Consider the following 18,795-nt stretch of genomic DNA (forward strand, 5'->3'; position numbering starts at 1 on the left):
AAAAAAAAAAAAAAAAAAAAAAAAAAAAAAAAAAAAAAAAAAAAAAAAAAAAAAAAAAAAAAAAAAAAAAAAAAAAAAAAAAAAAAAAAAAAAAAAAAAAAAAAAAAAAAAAAAAAAAAAAAAAAAAAAAAAAAAAAAAAAAAAAAAAAAAAAAAAAAAAAAAAAAAAAAAAAAAGAGAGAGAGAGAGAGAAAGAGCAAAACAGATTTGAGGAACATCTGGTAAAAGCCATAAAAACTACTAATCCCTCCAGAAAAAGAAAATCTTCCAGAAGTCCAAGAAGATGATCAAAGTATAAAGTCTCTGAGAAGTGTCTGATGAAAGTCTCAGGGAAGTCGGGGATATTCTAGGAAAAGAACTTAAAATAAGTCTTCTGTACATACAGTTACTTTGGAGGAGTTTGGGGAGATTCTCACACTGGAAATCTTTCTTCCAGGAGACTTATTGGATGCTCTTTTTCAAATTGAAATGGAGATAGCAAAGTTCATGGAATAAATAGACAAAATGAATTATACTGTATCAGAAGGATCAGCAGGAACAGACAGACTTGCAAAGGAATTTAAGGATGAAGTATTCAACATTTCAACAGCATTGTCTAACTGCTTGTTTAATATTTTCAGTTTCCTTGGTACCAGAAGCTGGGAGATAGCTAATTTGATACCAGTTTTCAAAGAGTTTAGAGGAGAAAGAAGGAACTTCAGAACAGTAAGCTGATGGTAAAGTGACAGAAATGTTGAATTAGTGGCTGTGATGGTGGCCCCACTGGAAAACATGACATGAGAACTGGGAATAGTCAGCATGGGATTTAAAGGCAGAAATTATGATTCAGTAGAGGAGATCTGCAAAATGCTTAGACAAGGGCATCAGAGATGAGCAGAGGCAGCAAATCTCTGCCATACTAAGATAGACTGATGAGGCCAGGACTCTTCATTCTTGCAAAGCCATGACATACCAGTGATCGAGGAAGGATCTATATAAAAGTGGGAGGTATATGGGTAAGTCTGGTATAATAATATTGTCCACATTAATTTCCACTGCAGGAATTAAGAAGAATTAAAAGCAGATAGCAGGTAAAAATTTTGAAACAAATTTCTTTTTCTTTCCCCTGTCATCTAATGGATAAACAAGCTGTGGAACTCTATCTCAGGACATTATGGACACTGCAAGTTTACAAGAATCAGATGGGAAAATTAATTGAGGAAGGAAAAATTAATGAAATCTCCCTAAATATAAAGATACCTCCACTGAACTGCAGTTTGAGGCTGGCAGAATGCCCCAGGGAGACACTGCTGCCTGCTGCTAGGGATACGGTGTGGGGAGATGGGAATGAGGACAATGATAAAGGGAGAAAATGATCTAGTGCACCTGGATTTATATTGTTATATTCTTTTGAGATTTTGGTTACACTTTCTTCACACACAGATGTATGGAGGACTGGATCAGTACAGATACTTAGACTGCCCATTACAGCTGCTTTTCAAAGGAGCTAAACCAATCAAATGGTGGTAAGCACCTAAATAATGTATACTCATTTTCTGTCTAAAGCAGTCACATTTATTCAAATGGAAGCTTACAGACTTTATCTTCAAGTGTTACGGACTTTGTTACGAAGAAGTTTTGCATCAGCAAAGGGTTGTTGCTCTGTAGAGGTTAAATGCATTATTGGAAGTGACAGAGCTGTGACAATGCAGTGCTCCTGTCTACTGGCACTGGAGAAGTGCCAGTAGGTCCCTGTGGGACCCCTTCTTGCTGTCGAGGTGAGCAAGGCAGTGAGGTGCTTCTTGTGCACTAATATTTGGGGGGGAAAAAAAAAAGAAAGCAATCTCAACAGAATCTGTTAGAGAAGTCTTGAGCACTTACATTTGTTACTGATTTGTGAAGATTTTGATGCACGAATAACATGGATAAAGGATAGTTAGAGGGACCTGGGCTCTAAACGTGTAGGCATGTAAACCACTAAGATACAGTTAAAGCCCTGCAAACCCCAAGTAAAGCCAACTAAAGCCAGATCTCAACAGGAATATTTGAGTGTTTGAAAAAATACACATTTGCAGCTTGCTAGAAGGGGAAAGAAGGAATATGTCTGAATGACTGACAGCACCGAGGGAGCAATCAGCTTGCAAATGTTGCTGGCATGTTCAAGGAGGAAGATAACAGGCTGGAGAAGACAGAGAAATAACTGCAGGAAGCACATGGAAACAATTGACTGAGAAATGGGGCAAATCCTTGCAGAGAAGTTAGATGTAACATTTAAACAGAAAAATGACAGAACAGGCTGGAAGACTGAGAAGAGATGAGAGCACAGGAGCGCTTCCCAAAGTTGGGAAGATCATCAGATGCCACCTCTTATCCCGCCCTCTTGTGCTCTAGATTTGTTCACTGTAGTCCCTTTTAAATCTCTTGGACCTTGGGTCCTCACCAGTGCATAGCTGTTCACACCAAAATCATTTCAAACTGTTCAATTTTATGTCCCCATTCAGCCCCTTTGGAGGGATGGAGATCTCACTTCAGTGACTGTGGAAGCCCTGGAAGCTGCAACCAGCCAGTGCTCCTACCTGCCTAATTCAATATGAGGGCACATTACAGGTGCACTCATTATCCTCTAGTGCACTTCTGGATTACAAACAAGATACTTTTGCAATGTTCCATGGGATACCAGCGTTTCTCCTGGGAAACCTCTGGAAAAATTTCCTCTACAGAGATGGGAGCTGTCATCTTCAGCTGTATGGACAGCAGACAGCTGAAAGCTCACTCACCAGTCTTGTGATTACCAGTGTGCCTGTACAGGGAGGGAACTTGAGGGGATCCTTACTGGCTGGGTTTGAATCACAGTATGTTAGCTGAGTTTCAGCCATGAGACACAAATTGATTCTTCAGCAGGCATTCATTCATACTGGAGGCTGCTTGGGTGTCTTTGCCTTCACATATGAGGTACAGGTACCCAAAACTGTTTCATAGTGGCGCACATCTCTGAGAGAGAGGTTTTTTCACTTCCTCAGTTCAGACAAATATGTAGGTGAATGTTGAAACAGATATAATCTGTTGCATTGTAGACAATGTATAAACCCATCCATTGTGTGCTGTGTGGAAAGAGAATTGGCAGAGAGAAAAAATACCCTGAGCAACAGATGGTAGGTGACATGATAACTGTCTGAGCAGTGATAACCTTAATCTAATTAGTTTCCTAATCAAGATTAAGAAGAGACCAAAGGCCTGAGAGAAGGTGAGGAAGAAACTTGTAATCAATAAAACAAATATAAGAGGTTGAAAGACATGGTGATTGATAAGATACAGGAGTGGAGGGAAAGTACAAGAAAAATTACTGTATGTCTTGTCAGTATGAAAACAAAATAGTCAGACCTTGCATCCGACAACATCACAGAACAAGAAAAAGTGGGCTATATGACAGAATTACAAACCGTTATATGGGTAACTGAGTGACCAGGAAGGATCAGCAACTTAAGCAAAAGTATAATAGATAATAAAATATAACACAAAATAAAATTAAAAGTATATTAGAATAGAAAAGAATAATTTTAATAGCATATAGGAATTGGATAAGAAAGAATGTTGGCAAACTTCTCAAGAAAAATCAACTACTGATAAACCTCAAACTACTTCTTCTCTACCTCTTATGAAAATGCACTTTATTTCTGAGAGATTCTCAATAAAAACAGAGCACTTACAGTTTTTCTCAGAAATTCTTTTGAGTTGTATTCAGTCGATAGAGTTCACAATGATCAACCTGAATGCTTGAAATGTCCCCACTGACCTGCTGCACTCTTTATTGGCAAAAAAATGTCAGGTAAAATGTTTCACTCAGTACTGCAAAAAATGAGAGGTACTTTGACATGGGTAAGAGGGAAGGCATTAGCTGGCATCCCTGCCTGGCAAAGGATGTCGGGGTAGCAAATCCGTATTGTGAGAAGCCAAAATCCAAGTGAGTGAGGCCATCAGTGGGTCTTTCCTCATAAGGCTCTGAATATGGCTTTGCATAGGATCTGCCAGAAAGTCAGCTCACTGTCAGATCAAGCTGGTTATATTCAATCAGAATGATTTCATTTCTGTGTATTTTGTTTCTGAATGGTCACGATGATTTTATTATAGAAATAATGGTTAGTTTAAGCAGAAAGACTACTTTTTTTTTTTTTTTTTTTAAACAGGTAAAATAAGGATAGTTATTTGTCCGGCTTATGATGCCCCTGCTAGGCAGAAAAAAGCTATCCCCAGGCTGATATAGGGACATCACGGAAGTCCCAAGGGCACACAAGGCAAAGCTCCAAAGAACCAGTCCTTAATTGTACCTTTTAAGTAATTCATGCATTTGTTTTCAGGAGTACATAAGTTAACACATGAAAACATAATTTGGATACACAAATTACTTCAAACAAATTTATACTCAACACCTTATTATCTAGTTCCCATGGTTACACTATTAGTACAAGTCAACATAGCACTTTCTTGCTAGTTAAAAATAATACTAGCAATGAATCCAAATAAAAAAAATTCATTTTTATTTTCTGGTCAAGGTACTTCCTATATATCTAATTTACCAGTATACCTACAGCTGAGGTTACTTTCATCTGACACTGTTAGATGTCCATTTCTCTGGTCTCAGGTTGCTGCACAGTCCCATCTGCACAGAGTCCTGCACAAATTACAGGTTGTCTCAATGATTTTTATGTTTCTTTTGGGCTTAATGAGAGGCAAATTGTGACATGGTATTTTGTTTTCTATACCAAATATATGGAGTCCATACAGAATGCTCCTGTACAGATTCTAAGGAAGTTTGATTTTTACAATCTATATTTGATGTCTTAGGAATTGCATAGCATCTTAAGCACTTTCCTGTGCATTTCTGAAGTCTCTATGTCTCCTCTGGGCTAAGCACTTGAACCTCTCCTTTCCTTCAGAGCTTGAACTTGGACTTACGGAGAGAATTACAGAACCCGTTTTCCATATGCCCATGTCTTCTTCATCATGGCTAGGGGCTTTGTCAGAAGATTTAAGGATGTACATCCCCAAACTAAAGTTTTTCAAAGAAGTTTTCATGAACTCTCAAGTAAATTTGGTATACTTCCTATACTCTTGTTTTGAATAGGTCAGAAACTCCCAACCCCATTACTTTGTAGCACCACTGTGGAATTGCAACATCAGTTACACTCCTCTTTCCTGTGGCTCCATCTCTGCATCCAGTTGGGTTAAAGTCTGCTTACTACCTTTGGAAACAACACATCTCCTGGTTCTTGCTTCTTAATGAGCTAGTGGGCTGCATGCACTTGTTGGATTTCGGAGGTCACCTAAAGCAAGCCCTCAAGCTTCATACACAGCTTTTCAAGTACCCACCCAGCTTTTCTGGCAACCCATGTCAGTCTCACTGGGGTTTGTGGCCTTGTCAGATTTTTCTCTTTGCCTTGCACTGGTGTTTTGCCTTATATTATTACAGTCCTTTCAGTGTCTGAACACGCATTTTAATTTCTAAGGCAGAAATCACTAGCAGTGGTATTTTAATAGGCATATGCCAGGAGTTTTAAATGGAGGGAGACCTACTTTCTATAACTTCTGGGCATCAGTGCTGAAAATCAGCTTTGTTGTTTGCTGTGATTGGTTGCTGTGTTGGAAGTACTAAGAATTACTTTACCTCAGAGGCATTGCAGCACTAGAATAGTACACATGCTGGACTTCCAAAATGTTCAAAAGTGTACTAAATCTTGATATTATAAACCTAGTCAGGACTTGAAATTGCATGTGCATGCACACAAGGATTTGCTGACAACCACAGTGGTAAACTCTGCTGTATAGCACAAATCTTGGGGTTAATCGTCAAGACTCAAAAAAAGATACAGGCACAGAAATATACTTCTGTAGAAGTGAAATTCCAAAATTAACCCCTGCCAGTTAGGCACTGGTAGGTGTATCAGGGTTACCGAAGCACCGAGGCAAGGACTGTTGCAGTTGTACTGAACAAAATATAACACATTATTGATCAGACAGACTTGATAGCAAATGGAAGATGAGATGTGCTTGCCAATATAGAGAAATTATGAGATAGTTATAAAGATTATGAGTTCTTCCATATTTTTTCAAATATTTCAAATTTTATCAATTCTGCCATGTCAAAAGCCATGAGTTTAAAACGCTCAGGAATCTCATAGGTTTGGCCCTAGGTGATGGAGTAGACTTCCCTCTAACAGGAAAAAGACAAAAGACAAAAACATCTCCAGTGTTATCGATCTCAGTCCCCAGGGCTCTCTCCCACCATCCAAAGCTCAGATGCTCCGTCAGGGAGGCACAGCCACCACCGACACCTCTGCTTCTGTTAGCTTCCGTGAGACATCAGCTCCTGAAAGGCAGCAAAGTCTTGCTGCCAAATGTCAACTTTAATGAAGAAGCAATGCAGCCGAGCAGTCTCAGGGCCTATTGTCCATTTCTCTTTTCTTCTGAGCAAAACTGTTAGGGGATCAGGAAGAGCTATAGCAGAGATAAGTGAAGAATAGCACATGACAAGCTGTGCAGGCATAAAGATGTATGTGTGTGCCTCCGGGGCATTGAAAGGCACTATACAAAAGTCGATGCCTTTATCATCTGTTCAGAACTTGTCTTGCTTCTGTGCCAACCCATTTGCAATATCGGCTAGCACTGCTTGCGAAATCAGATTTAAATGATTGTAATGACTTTAGTTAAATCTTAACATTCCAGCTCAATAACAAGTCTGCCTCCTTCTGCTTCCATCTCTCTCTTTTCAGGGGAGACTGCCCCATGTTGCTTCCTTCCAGCTGCCTGGCTTCTCTGGATGTTCAGGTCCTCCCCTTTGCGGGCTTTTAGGTTTGCGTTTCCTACTCCCCCTTGCCTGCAGCGTAGAGATGCTTCAAACCCGAAGTGTCCCACTGTCTTCCCATCCCACAAACCACTCTGAACTGCAAGCATGCGTCCCCTCGTTCAGACGAGAGGGGAAACTGGGTGTAGGCTAGCCTGGGAAAGGCTGCTGATTTTAAAAAGGGAAATGCAATAGGTCTTCCCATACAGAACTCACTGGAGCCCTCTGATAGAGTACATGGAAGGATCCCCAGCCCTGCAAGAAACTGGTGAATCCTAAACAGATTTTAATACTTGAAGGATGAACCACTGTTTTTGAGAGGGCTCAGAACTGTACTAGAGTACATTTCCTGCATGTCAAGGAAAGCATGACATTGAGTCAACTGCAGCTGATTTCTATCAGAACATTAATGCTTTACAAAAGACGAAAGAGATGAGAGCCTTCCTCTTTCTCCCCCAGAGCACTCAATTACTTTTTCCTTGCTCATGACAGAATGTTTCCTTGTCCATCTTATGGTGTTCCTTCTTGACTTCAGTCACTGCCTCTGAAACTTCATTTTCTCCACTAAAGTACGTGGGGAACACAAAGATCCAAGTGAGGGCAAAGGCTTTGTGACTGTCATGCCCACAAACAGGGAGTTGAATGCCTATAAATTGTTGGTCTTAAAACACTTCTCATTTCAATATTAAATCATATTTCCTTGTCATGATGCATTATATTCTTGGAGTCATGGTCATGCTTTGGCAGAGAATGTCACAGACACCATGAACCTGCATCTCAGTGGAGAGATTACAGTAGAGAAGTCTGACTGATGGCTGGCTAATGATCTTATCCACTGCCAAGCAATTTCTTGAATCTTTCAATCACCTTCCGTAGGAGAGATTTCTCCTGCTGGACAGTGACCAAGAGCAGGCACAGGTATCTTCCCAGCAGCCTTTTGAACTGCAGCTGTTTCACTGCTCCCCATCTGCCACCCAGTTTGCTGAGGGCAGCCCTGCAGATGGAGGAAAGCTCAGCACATTTAGGAAAACTACCCCTCCACCCCATCTCCTTTTATTTCATTTCCTCTTGCAAGTGTTTTTATTCTTTGTGTTCCTGCATGACAGCGAAGCAGAGGTCAGATAACAACTAGCTGAATTCTTTGAATTCACTGTCTCATTTGCTGAGTGCTGACCTGTGCTATTTCATGTACTGGATGATGAGTGAGTTCTCCCATTTTCCAATAATTTCCATTTTATGACTGTCAAATTCCCTCAAACGGTCATGTAAACGAAAGTGTGAACACAACAAGGACATCATAACAGATGTTTCTCTGAAGCAGAGTGTAACTGTCAGCAGTAAACAGACAGCAAGGGGCTTTGCTGGCTACAGTACAGGGCAGGGTTTATCCAGGTGGAAAAAGCTTGTTAAATTTATGGTCAAAAGAAAATAAATCCAAAGCTTTTCAGCAAAATGGCCATAATACTGAAGCCTGGAGTTTGACTTCAGGGCTGCTCCTGCCCCAGGGCCCAGTTGGGTGCAGTTTGTATTGTCTGTGTGTCCAGCTCTGCAGCTATTGCAAAGATCATATGCTGAGAAAAGTAGTGATCCTGGGTTTCTGGTGTCTGAAGATACTTGATGTAAGGGCCCTAAGTTCTCGTACATATGTTAAAGGCCCAAAGTAGTTGAATTTAGCCTCACAGAGAAACACATCCTAATAATCTTTTAATACACTGATCAAACTCCATCTTTAGTAAGTATTGAACAGCATCAAGTTTGACAATTTAAAACTTTTTTGGCATGGCTACAGCTACTGAGTTTATGCCAGAATCTCTCCCCTGACAATGCAAAATTGCCTTCTTCTTTACAGTCTAAATGTATTACTGGATGGTTTATATCCATTTGTTCAGATGCCAAGGCTGCCCTTCCAGTTAAATAGCTCTTCCCCCTCTCCGGGATCCATTCTCTTGTGTTTATACAGAGTAATCATAAAATTCTTCAGCAGATCAGCACCATAAGGCATGCAGATCTGTTTTCTAGGCAACACTAGTGGTTTTTTAAAAGGTTTTCACCTCCTTTTTTGCAAACAAATACTTACTGGCTGTAAAGTTGGTAGTTTTCCGGAACAGAAGACTAAACCTGGTATTTATTATGGACTCTACTGGAGGCTTAGATGTAGACATTTTCTCTTTATCTTAGTATCTCTTGCTTTTGAATATCATTTCCACCTCAGAAGCCTGCAGAATTTTGCCATGTTTATCCTGAAAACAGTGGCTGGTGCACTTTGAATCTTCCCCTCTCACCAGCAGGTTTAGATTTGCTTGCAATTGCAGTAGCTTCAGAAGCAAGATTGGAGACTTGATTTAAAAACCTTCCCACCATCTTTGCAGTTCAATGTGTTGATTATTTCAGTGCTTGGGCTTGCAAGGTCCATTCCCCCAGCCTGAACACATTATGAAAATTTTCTGTGCTACAGACTTGGAGGCAGAATTTCTTATTTCTGAATACTCAGGCCCATGGCATCATCCTCCTGTTCTCTGTCATCCTTGTCATTGAAAAATGAGGCAAAGAATTAGGTCCTAGCCTCAGTCCCACTCCATATCTGCTTTTCTTCTTTCTTTGTTAACCTAATTGAAGATTATTTGACTATTTGTTTCAATTTGTCTTGAAAGAGTTAGCACAGCTTGACTTTTGGCAAGCTTTTAGTCCTGCATTATCTAACCTTCAGAATGTACCTTTCTTTGCTGATTAGTCTCTTTTCCTGTAATTTCTAAGGTCTCTGCACACATCTTCTTCCCTTTTTCCAAGGCTTTTTGGGGAGATAGGTGTTGAGGGTAGAATGAAACCGAGTTTGCTAGTCATTCATACCGAGCTGAAAGTGTCCCTGAAATTTCATTCATCTTGTCAAGATACCTCAGAAAATTTACTTCTTTGTCCAAAAGAAATTCAAGGCATACCTCACAATTGAGTATGAAGCTCTTCAGTCTAGTTAACTTGTTAGCTAGTTTCTTCAGCTTATCAAAAAGTTTGTTCCTCTGAAATATGCATTAAAACCCAGTTCAGAAACATTTTTATTCATGTTCTCATTTTATTTAAATTGAATAGAGTCATGGACATTGAAAGTAAGATTATTTGCAACTCTTCCTTCTCTTTACCAAAACCATGTTTAAAATATCTTTGGTATTTGGATCAGTAATTTGGGATGAAACATCAGCTGTATATATCTCAAGCAATGTTTAGCTTATGCCATTCATACTACCAGCAATTCTCCAGTCAGTGTGCTGTAGCCTACACAGTATTTATATTGAATTTATTCATTCATTAGATCTAGTACATTTCAGTATGCTATGATGTGATATGTTTTGGCTGAAGAACAGGTCCTACAAAGAGAAGTTAACATTAAATTAGAAACCTGTGACACTCCTCTGTGACAGCATTCAAAATAACCACTCTCAATGGTAAGTCTAGCATGTGAGAAAAGTGCCTTTTGGATATCCTCACAGCATCAAACAACCTGTCTGCATGACAGCTGACACCCAGGTCGTGGCTCTCAGCACATGCATTTGCAAGCACCTCTGTCACTCCTGTGATCTCTGGGCATGGACCCCATCTGGCACACAGAGCTCGTAACACACACTCTGTGGCACAAAGACATGTTATAAAAACTCCAGTGGGTGGTGACACAGTTCTCATGTTATTTTAGACACTTTAAACAGAAAAATGAGAAGAAAAAAAATCATTAGATCGCAGGGCCATTGGACACCACAGGAGCTGATACAGCATAAATGTAACTTTTGACATATACCTTCCTATGGGTTTCTAGTTGTACCACCTCCCATACCTGCTTCACTGTAAAGTATTTTTATCTCTTGTTATGTATCATTTCAGTTTACCCACTTTTCATCAGTTAGTCACCTACCTCTGCTACAGCTGTTAGCAATTTGTTGCCATGACTTTTCCAGGGATTTTTTGCCTACATAGTAGTTAGGCCTGCATCCATTCGTTGTTCCCAGCTTCTATATGTTTTCTGGAAAAGGTGCTATAAATACCTGTTTCACATAACTGTAGTTGAAAGACCAGAAGTTCTGTTCTTTAGCAAGGAGTCATTGGGATGCATTTTGTGAGTCACCTGCCACACACTTATAAAAATCTATGGTGCTTTTAACATTATCTTTATACTCAAGCTAAGATAGCTGTTGTACTAACTAAATTATTCATAGAACTACATTAATCTCAAAGTTTAATTATAGTGGCTAATGATCAAAACTGGGAAGTGAAATGGTCCCATGATGATACAACCCCACACAGAATTTCTGTCTCTACCATATCAAAGAATTCTCTATCCAAACACAAATCCAACACTTGAGGTCTAAAACAGGTCCCCTTAGTGCAGTAATATTTCTCTTACAGTTCTTCCCCTGAGAGATCTTAACTAAAGTAGATTGCACTATCTTTGCTATTATTTTCTACATATTTACAGTTTAACACATTCCTCACATATAACATTATTTTACTTTCCCAGTTGTTTCCATCTTTCTGAATAATTCATTCTCTGTAGTGCTTGTCTTTGAGTATAGCTGTCAGTCGACTATATTTCTGTTATCCAGCTTCACATCTTGCAATAGCTGATCAAATTATTTCATTTTACTGTCTAACATAACTAGCAGGCATCAAAACATCTGTTATCTGTCAGCTCAGTCAGGTTGCGGTGAGTCTTCTCTCCCTGACTGTAACACCTCACTACCACTTTTCACAGTATTATTTTCTTGCTCCTTACTGTCCAGCCACTGAATATTTGGTCTTCTTTTTCTCTTTTCTTAAAATCAGCACGTGAAATATGCATATCTCTTTATATGTGTATATACATGTATTCTTGTCAGATTTGGCATTAAAAAGTACATGCCCTAATAAGTCAAGTGGTCATAACTGCACCAAGTCTTTTATTTTATCACAGAAATGCAGTGGGAAGTCCTCCTCCTTTTTATCCCCCTTAGTACCACCAATAAGTGTTCTCAATCCTGTCGAGATATTCAGGCTTCTCTACATCACCAAGTAAGATGACGTGAAATAAGTAGATTAAAGTAGTTACTACTGAAGCCTCTCGCATTCTCATTACATGGGGCTCTAGAGTTTTACTTCAAATCAGAACTAGTTCCATCTCCTAGACCACATGCCCCCATTATATATGTTGTTTGAGGCTTTCTGAAGGAAGATTAACCCACAAACCTTTGCTTCTTCCTTTGGTGGGGGGAGGTTTCTGGGAACATCACGTCAGTGTCCTGGAGCAATTCCACAGGGCACATCCCTTGTCCCACATGGGAGCCCAGGCCACTGAAGTCCAGACAGGATTTCATCATGCTGGCTCTCCAAAAACACTGCCCTTGAATCTTGAATTTCGTTACACTTTTCTCACTGACCGCCTCAAACCCAACAGCAGTCATGTGGTTAACAACCCTCTATGAGTACCACCAGGAGTTTTCAGTCTGCTTGTGCACAGATTAAGAGGCTGTGTCATCTCCTTGGGGAGCCAGTTGGCAGCTCTCTGAAGAACCTTTTCAATGATGGACACTGTATCTGGCAGTCTTCAAACAGAGTAGCAAATAAGAAGTCTTATATGACATTTGCCTCTCTTTATTGCAGAAGAACTATTTCAGGTATTAAGGACACTTTGCATAATTCAGGAGTTTTCTCTTAGGCACAGGTTTTGTGGTGATGAAGCCCACACGTTGAGTCAGAATTTTAAGGTCCACATTCAGGATTGAAGATTTTTTGGAAATGAACTTCTGTGCTCCTCCAGAAATAATCTGTTTTACATGTGTGTTTCTGTGGATGGAGTCAGTAAGTGGAGAGAATCATGGCATTTCCTTCAGAATTGCACATTTGCTCCAAGTCTTGACATAAATGGAAACACAGAGGATTATTATCCCACTCATCAGTGCAGTCCATATCACTTGGGTCAGTCTCAGTTGCATGGATGTGCAGCCTCTGTGTCCCCTCAGGGCTGTATTTGACCCCATGTCTTCGACCACCTCCATTCAGCCTTTCTTTCTTTCCCTGGTAAAAGCTGCTGAAAGACTGGTCTTAATCACCAATATGGCAGGCAAAAACTATTCAGTTTACTGGAGTTCAGTGGGTCACTGTTTTTGTCAATGCCGTTGCTGGGGGGCAAAAACCTCTCAGGTTTTAGAACCACAGAGGCTTGAAGTCCCTTGCATGTGTGGGTATGGAAAGAAAAGAGCTGGTTGGCATAATTCCCGTTCCATTTTTTTGACTCCTTTGTCAGGAAACTTCCCATCATCATATTCTACACACAAGCAGACTGGGTATGTTGTCAGGAAAAGAATGAAGATGAGAGAGGAGTCCTGCCAGCGGGAATTTCTCAGCACTGTTTTCCTGCATAACAGTCAGCCTTTTTATAAATAGAACTTCATTTCATGCAATGATATAATATTAATCTGTCACCGTATTTGGAACAACCATAGGATCATGAACTATTTGTTTGCTAATTACCATTTGAGCTCATGCACAGAGCACGGGCTGTGATAATATTAGCTTGGTCAGAGTCATAAGTCTGGCAGTGCCAGCAACAGTTCAGTGTCTGTTTCCAATCTCTGGAAGTGTTGTACCGGCATCCTTTCATCCCAGGAGGTAAAAATCCTGCGTTCTCTCTCATAGTATGAATAATTTGTCTTGTCACTCAGAGCCCTAAAGGAAAACCATGTGACAGTTTCTGTTAGCTGTTCACATGAGAAAATACTTTTTAAGAGGATGAGCAAGTATATATAAGGTATGTTTAGCCACTGTTTATTATTTTTTATTAGCTTAAAAAGCTTTACAAGACTCCAGAATGAAGGAGAAAACAGCTGTTAGGGTGATGAGGAACTGGAACAGCTTGCCCACAGAAGTTGTGGATACCCCATTCCTGAAAGTGTTTAAGGCCAGATTGGATGGGCTCTGAGCAACCTGATCCAGTGAAAGTTGTCTCTGACCACAGCAGAGACGGATGGAGTTGGAACTGGATGATCTTTAAGGTTTCTTCCAATGCAAACTGCTCCATGTCTTGTAAGAATCATAGAATCACTTAAGTTGGAAGAGACTCTAAGATCATCGAGTCCAACCAGTAACCCTGCACTGCTGATTCCACCACTAAACCATGACCCTAAGCATCACAACTACATATCTTTTAAATATCTAAAGGGATGGTGACTCCACTGCTTCCCTCAGCAGCCTCTTCCAATGCTTCCACAACCCTTTCATGGAAGAAATTCTTCCCAATATCCAATCTAAATGTCCCCTGGTACAATTTGAGGCCTTTTCATCTTATCATGTTGCTTGTTACTTGGGAGAAGACATTGTCCCCCACCTGGCTAAAACCTCTTGTCAAGTATTTGTAGATAATGATAAGATCCCCCTTGAGCCTCCTTTTCTCCAGGCTAAACAACCCCAGCTACTTCATCTGCTCCTCATCAGACTTGTGCTCCAGACCACTTACTAGCTTTGTTACCCTTCTTGGACACACTCCATCATCTCAGTGTCTTTCTTGGAGTGAGGGTCCCAAAACTGGACACAGGATTTGAGTTGTGGCTTCAGCAGTGCCAAGTACAGTGTCCTGCTCCTGCTGGCCACACTATTGCTGATAGAGGCCAGGATGCCTTTGGCCTTCTTGGTCACCTGGGCACACTGCTGGCTCATGTTCCACCAGCTGTTGACCGGCATCCCCGGGGGTGTTTTCCACTGAGCCTCTTTGCAACCACTCTTCCCCAAGCCTGTAGCACTGCATGGGGTTCTCGTGACCCAGGGGCAGGATCCAGCCCTTCACCTTGTTGGACCTCATACAACTGGCTTTGGCCCATCAATCCAGGCTGTCCAGATCCCTCTGCAGAGCCTTCCTACCCTCCAGCAGTTAGTCCTGCCTAACTTGGCATCACCTGCAAACTGACTGAGTGGGCCCTCAGTCTCCTCACCCACATCATTAATAAAGATATTAAACGGGACCAGCCCCAATACTGTGCCCTGGGAAACACCAGCTGCCACGTGGATTTTACTCCATTCACCACCACGCTCTAGGCTTGGCTATCCAGCCAGGTTTTTTACCCAGTGAAAATTATGCCAGTCCAAGCCATGAGCAGCCAGTTTCTCCAGGAGAATACTGTGATAACAAGGTCAAAGGCTTTAGTAAAGTGTAAGTAGCAACACCCTCAGCCTTTCCCTCATCTACTAAGTGGGTCACCTTGTCGTCAAAGGAGAGAAAGAAACGGAGGAAGCCCAGGGCTGTCATTACATAGACAATAATCCTGCCAGGAGCTTTCTCAAGCAAGCAGAGGAAAAATGATGTGGATATGATTCTTCTAAGTTGTGCAGTTGCCCAAATGGTTCTGGATGGTGTCAGTGACACTAGTCAGTCATTTATCAATTTCCCCCTGCTGCTGCTTCTCATGAAAGCTCTTGATTAGCTACAGAGGTCCTAGGCTGAGCTGTCTGCAAGCTCAGGAGGGTGATGCAGATCTGATGTATTCAGATCACACATAGAAGACTGATATAGATTTAACTTTTGCCTTACTTGAATCACAAATTCTGTAGGAACTGATGATTTTTAAGTCTTTTCATTCAGTTGGTGAACTTTTCAAATCCAGAAGTTTCTGAATTCATTAGAACACGATTACAGTGTAGTAGTAAAACAGTAGTAGCCTTTGTTACGTTTCCAGTTCAGTCACATCGCTATTAGAGAAAGTGGAATTTTAAACGATGATACAGGACCCATGTTTGTGTTATAAAATATCTCTTAGCTGAAAGCTATTTTCTTCTAAAGAAAAATCTTCTAATCCTCCTTAGAAGGATTTAAATGTAAAAATTTCTAGCAATGCAGAGTAAATCTGTGGGTGGATTTCGTACCTGTCTTTTCAGTCCTGTAGCTGATACATATTTCATATTATCGAGGAAGCCTGTATTCTTAAAGGTATTCAGTGCAAAATAGGTTCACTAATCTTACTTATGTTGAGCTTTAAAGATAAGGTATTATTCCTGCATCTGAAGATGTTGACCAAGTGGCCATCAAGTAGAAAGCATGTTAACTGTATAGGGAAAGGAAAAAATAATATCCCTTCTTTGATAACTGTCTTTATGCAAAGGAATCTAGTCCAGCCACCATTTACCTGTGTGTCTTATTACCAAGAAAAGTCTAACTGCAATCAACAGAATGACTCCAGAAAGTTAAGGAAGTATATCAAAGCATGCAGGAACAGAATTCAGGAAAGATGAGTTAATTGGAAATCTGAGGAACACAGCTGGGAAGCTGTGCACTGAATTCCTGAGATAAGGGTCCAGTTTTTTAATTACCTAGGTGGAAAAGAACAAAGTTAAATTACTTTTAGGAAGTACTAAGAACATGTCTGATCTGCTGTGTAATAAAAAACCAAAGAGATGTCAGTATTTACTAATTATTTGTGGACAATTAGCAGAAAAATCCCTCGTCTATTGATCATTTACTGAGCATTAAGCTTCCTCCTATGTTGAGGATGATTAATAAAAGTAAACTGTCTTTGGTTGTTGCCGTTATACAGTGAAGAGAACTGTTGTCCACGGTTATCTGGGTAAATATGGACGTTTTTATGAACACCAGAAATTTGCAGATCTGCTACATCATTTCAGTGGAGTTCCTTGCAAGTGTGAGGGCAATGCCTATGTTGACTGTGAGAAATAATCTTTCTGGAAGTGTGTGTAATCAGCTCAAGGAAACAAATTATTTTACTGTTTGTCTCTAAGTTCTTTGGAAGATTTTGTGTAGCTGTGTAAATGAGTTAAGGCAGGCAATGGGCAATTTACAGTTTGTCCCATCTGCATATTTTGTGTAGTTGGACCTTACCTAATCGTCCTTGTTTCGGATCTAATTGTCCTTGAAAGTATCATAAGCTGTTATATTTTCACACAAGCGAACTGTTCAGGAAGAATTTTTCAAATGCCTTAGGTGCAGCTTTTATTCTATGTCAGACGTTTTCTGCAGACATGCTTTCAAGGCTTTGTCTACAGCAACTGTGTAGCTGTCAAAAGGAAACTAGCATTCCTGAGCTCTGTTTACACATCTCTTTTCCAGTATTTCATCGTACTGATCCAGTGTAAGTCTGTTTTTATTTGGACATTAGAACTATGCAAATTGACAGTGCTTGTGCTTGTCCAGAAAAGACAAGAAAGTTGTTGCAGTTCCCACAGTGAGAGCAGCTGCTGGTTGCATGAGAAACTTGGTGTATCAGCTGTGGTTTCGAAGCAGAAATCTGGCTCAACAAGTGCTTAAAAGGCCAAAAGCCACACAATGTGTTCTTGTCAATTAGCGCATTTACCTGCAATTTAAAGCACAGTGTATCCGTATAACATTAAGACTTATAAAAGATGGTTTAGGATCCATTGTATCTCATCAGCTATACTAAGAAAGAATGGCTAATGCTGGAAATGTTCGAAAAGACAGTATAGAAAACTACTGAAAGCATATGGGTTTTCTGATTCTCTTAAATGCAATAGAAACTGAGGAATTAACCCATTCAACATAATATTTTTTTAAATATTTTTTCTTACGTATTTCTACATTCTCTCCTGCTGAAGATGACTCCACCTGGCTTCAAGACTGGTGTTACCAGGACAGCCTGTGGGGTTTTGATCAGAGGTCACTTTATACAGCACCAAGCCTGCTGGCAACAAATGGGGTCTCACCTTCTCAAAGGAACTTACGAGTTAGCAGAGCTCATTGAGAGAGCTTTAAACTAGATTTAAAGGGGAACAGGGACATAGCCAGGCTTGAGAGAGAAAAGATGTGGGAAGGAAAGAACTATGGCTACCACACTAGTAACAAAGACTTAGGTGAGACTATCTCAATCAAGCACAAGCAGGCAAAGACGCAACCACAAGGCAGGACTATGGGGCATCCCTTTTTTCACCCCTACTGGGATATTGACACCATCAAATAATTCTATAAAATACCTGTACACAAATGCACACTGAATGGAGAACAAACAGGAGGAACTAGAGATCTGTGTGCAGTCACAGGGCTTTGATCTGATTGCAACAATGGAGGCATGGGATAGCTCACCTGACTGGAATGTTGTCATGCAGGGCTATGCACTGCTTAGGAGAGACAGACTGGGAAGGCAGTGGCCTCACTCACTGTGCCCCACTATGTGAGGCAACATTTGGGATGTATCAAGGTCTGTCTTGGGGTGGATGATGAGCAAGTCAAGTACTTATGGGTTAGGATAAAATGGCAGACTTGTAAGGGTGACATTGTTGTGAGTGTTTGCTACAGGCCACCTGATGGAGAGGAAGGGGATGAGGCCTTCCAAGGGCAGCTTAAAGCAGTTTGAAAGTCACAGGAATTTGGTTCGTGTGGGGAACTTTAACTACCCTGACATCTGCTGGAGAAGAAATACAGCAAAGCGCAAACAGTCCAGGAGGTTCCTGGAAGACCTTGCTGACAACTTCTTGTCAAAGGTAGTGGAGGATCTCACAAGAAGTGGTGTGCTGCTTGACATTATAACTTCAGGAGAGGTAACTTTAGCCTCGTGAGGGATCTTCTTGGAAGAATCCCATGGGAACAACTGTGGCTTTTGTTCCTGCCACAGTACAGTTGCCCCAGCCCAGCAGAGCTAGTGATCATGTTGGCTGTCTTCCATGCAGGTAAAGGCTTTTTGTTTCTTTTGGTGTTGAAAGGATCAGCACATTTTTGTGTTTGAGATCGCATGGGCTGGCTCCACAGGTAAACCAGATCAGAAGCTGACAATAATGTTGATAGCTTATTTTTCCTAGCAGAACAATGTCATTAGTTGTGTTTTGAAGAGCACAAATTTTATGCATAAGACACATTTCAGTTAAAGGGGTACTGCCAACTGACAAGAAAAAAAATCCTTTTCTATTATCTATATGTGTTACGAGCACTTAGTTTACCAGAAATTATAGGGGTTTTTTTTCCTCTATTTTAACCTGGTTGGTTTGCTTGACCTCTTGACAGTAACCCAG

The 18,795-nt window shown here is 40.5% G+C and overlaps 1 protein-coding gene across 1 annotated transcript in view; it reads left to right on the plus strand.

The window, feature by feature from the left end:
* Positions 1–18,795, plus strand: part of LHFPL3 (LHFPL tetraspan subfamily member 3) — a gene marked incomplete at its 5' end in the record, with an annotated part of 244,405 nt that overhangs the window by 145,654 nt on the left and 79,956 nt on the right. The window lies entirely within an intron of this gene.

The sequence above is a fragment of the Empidonax traillii genome, unplaced genomic scaffold (assembly GCF_003031625.1).
Source record: "Empidonax traillii isolate 1590-97213 ecotype Southwest subspecies unplaced genomic scaffold, ASM303162v1 scaffold234:size820800, whole genome shotgun sequence".
NCBI classification, from domain to species: domain Eukaryota; kingdom Metazoa; phylum Chordata; class Aves; order Passeriformes; family Tyrannidae; genus Empidonax; species Empidonax traillii.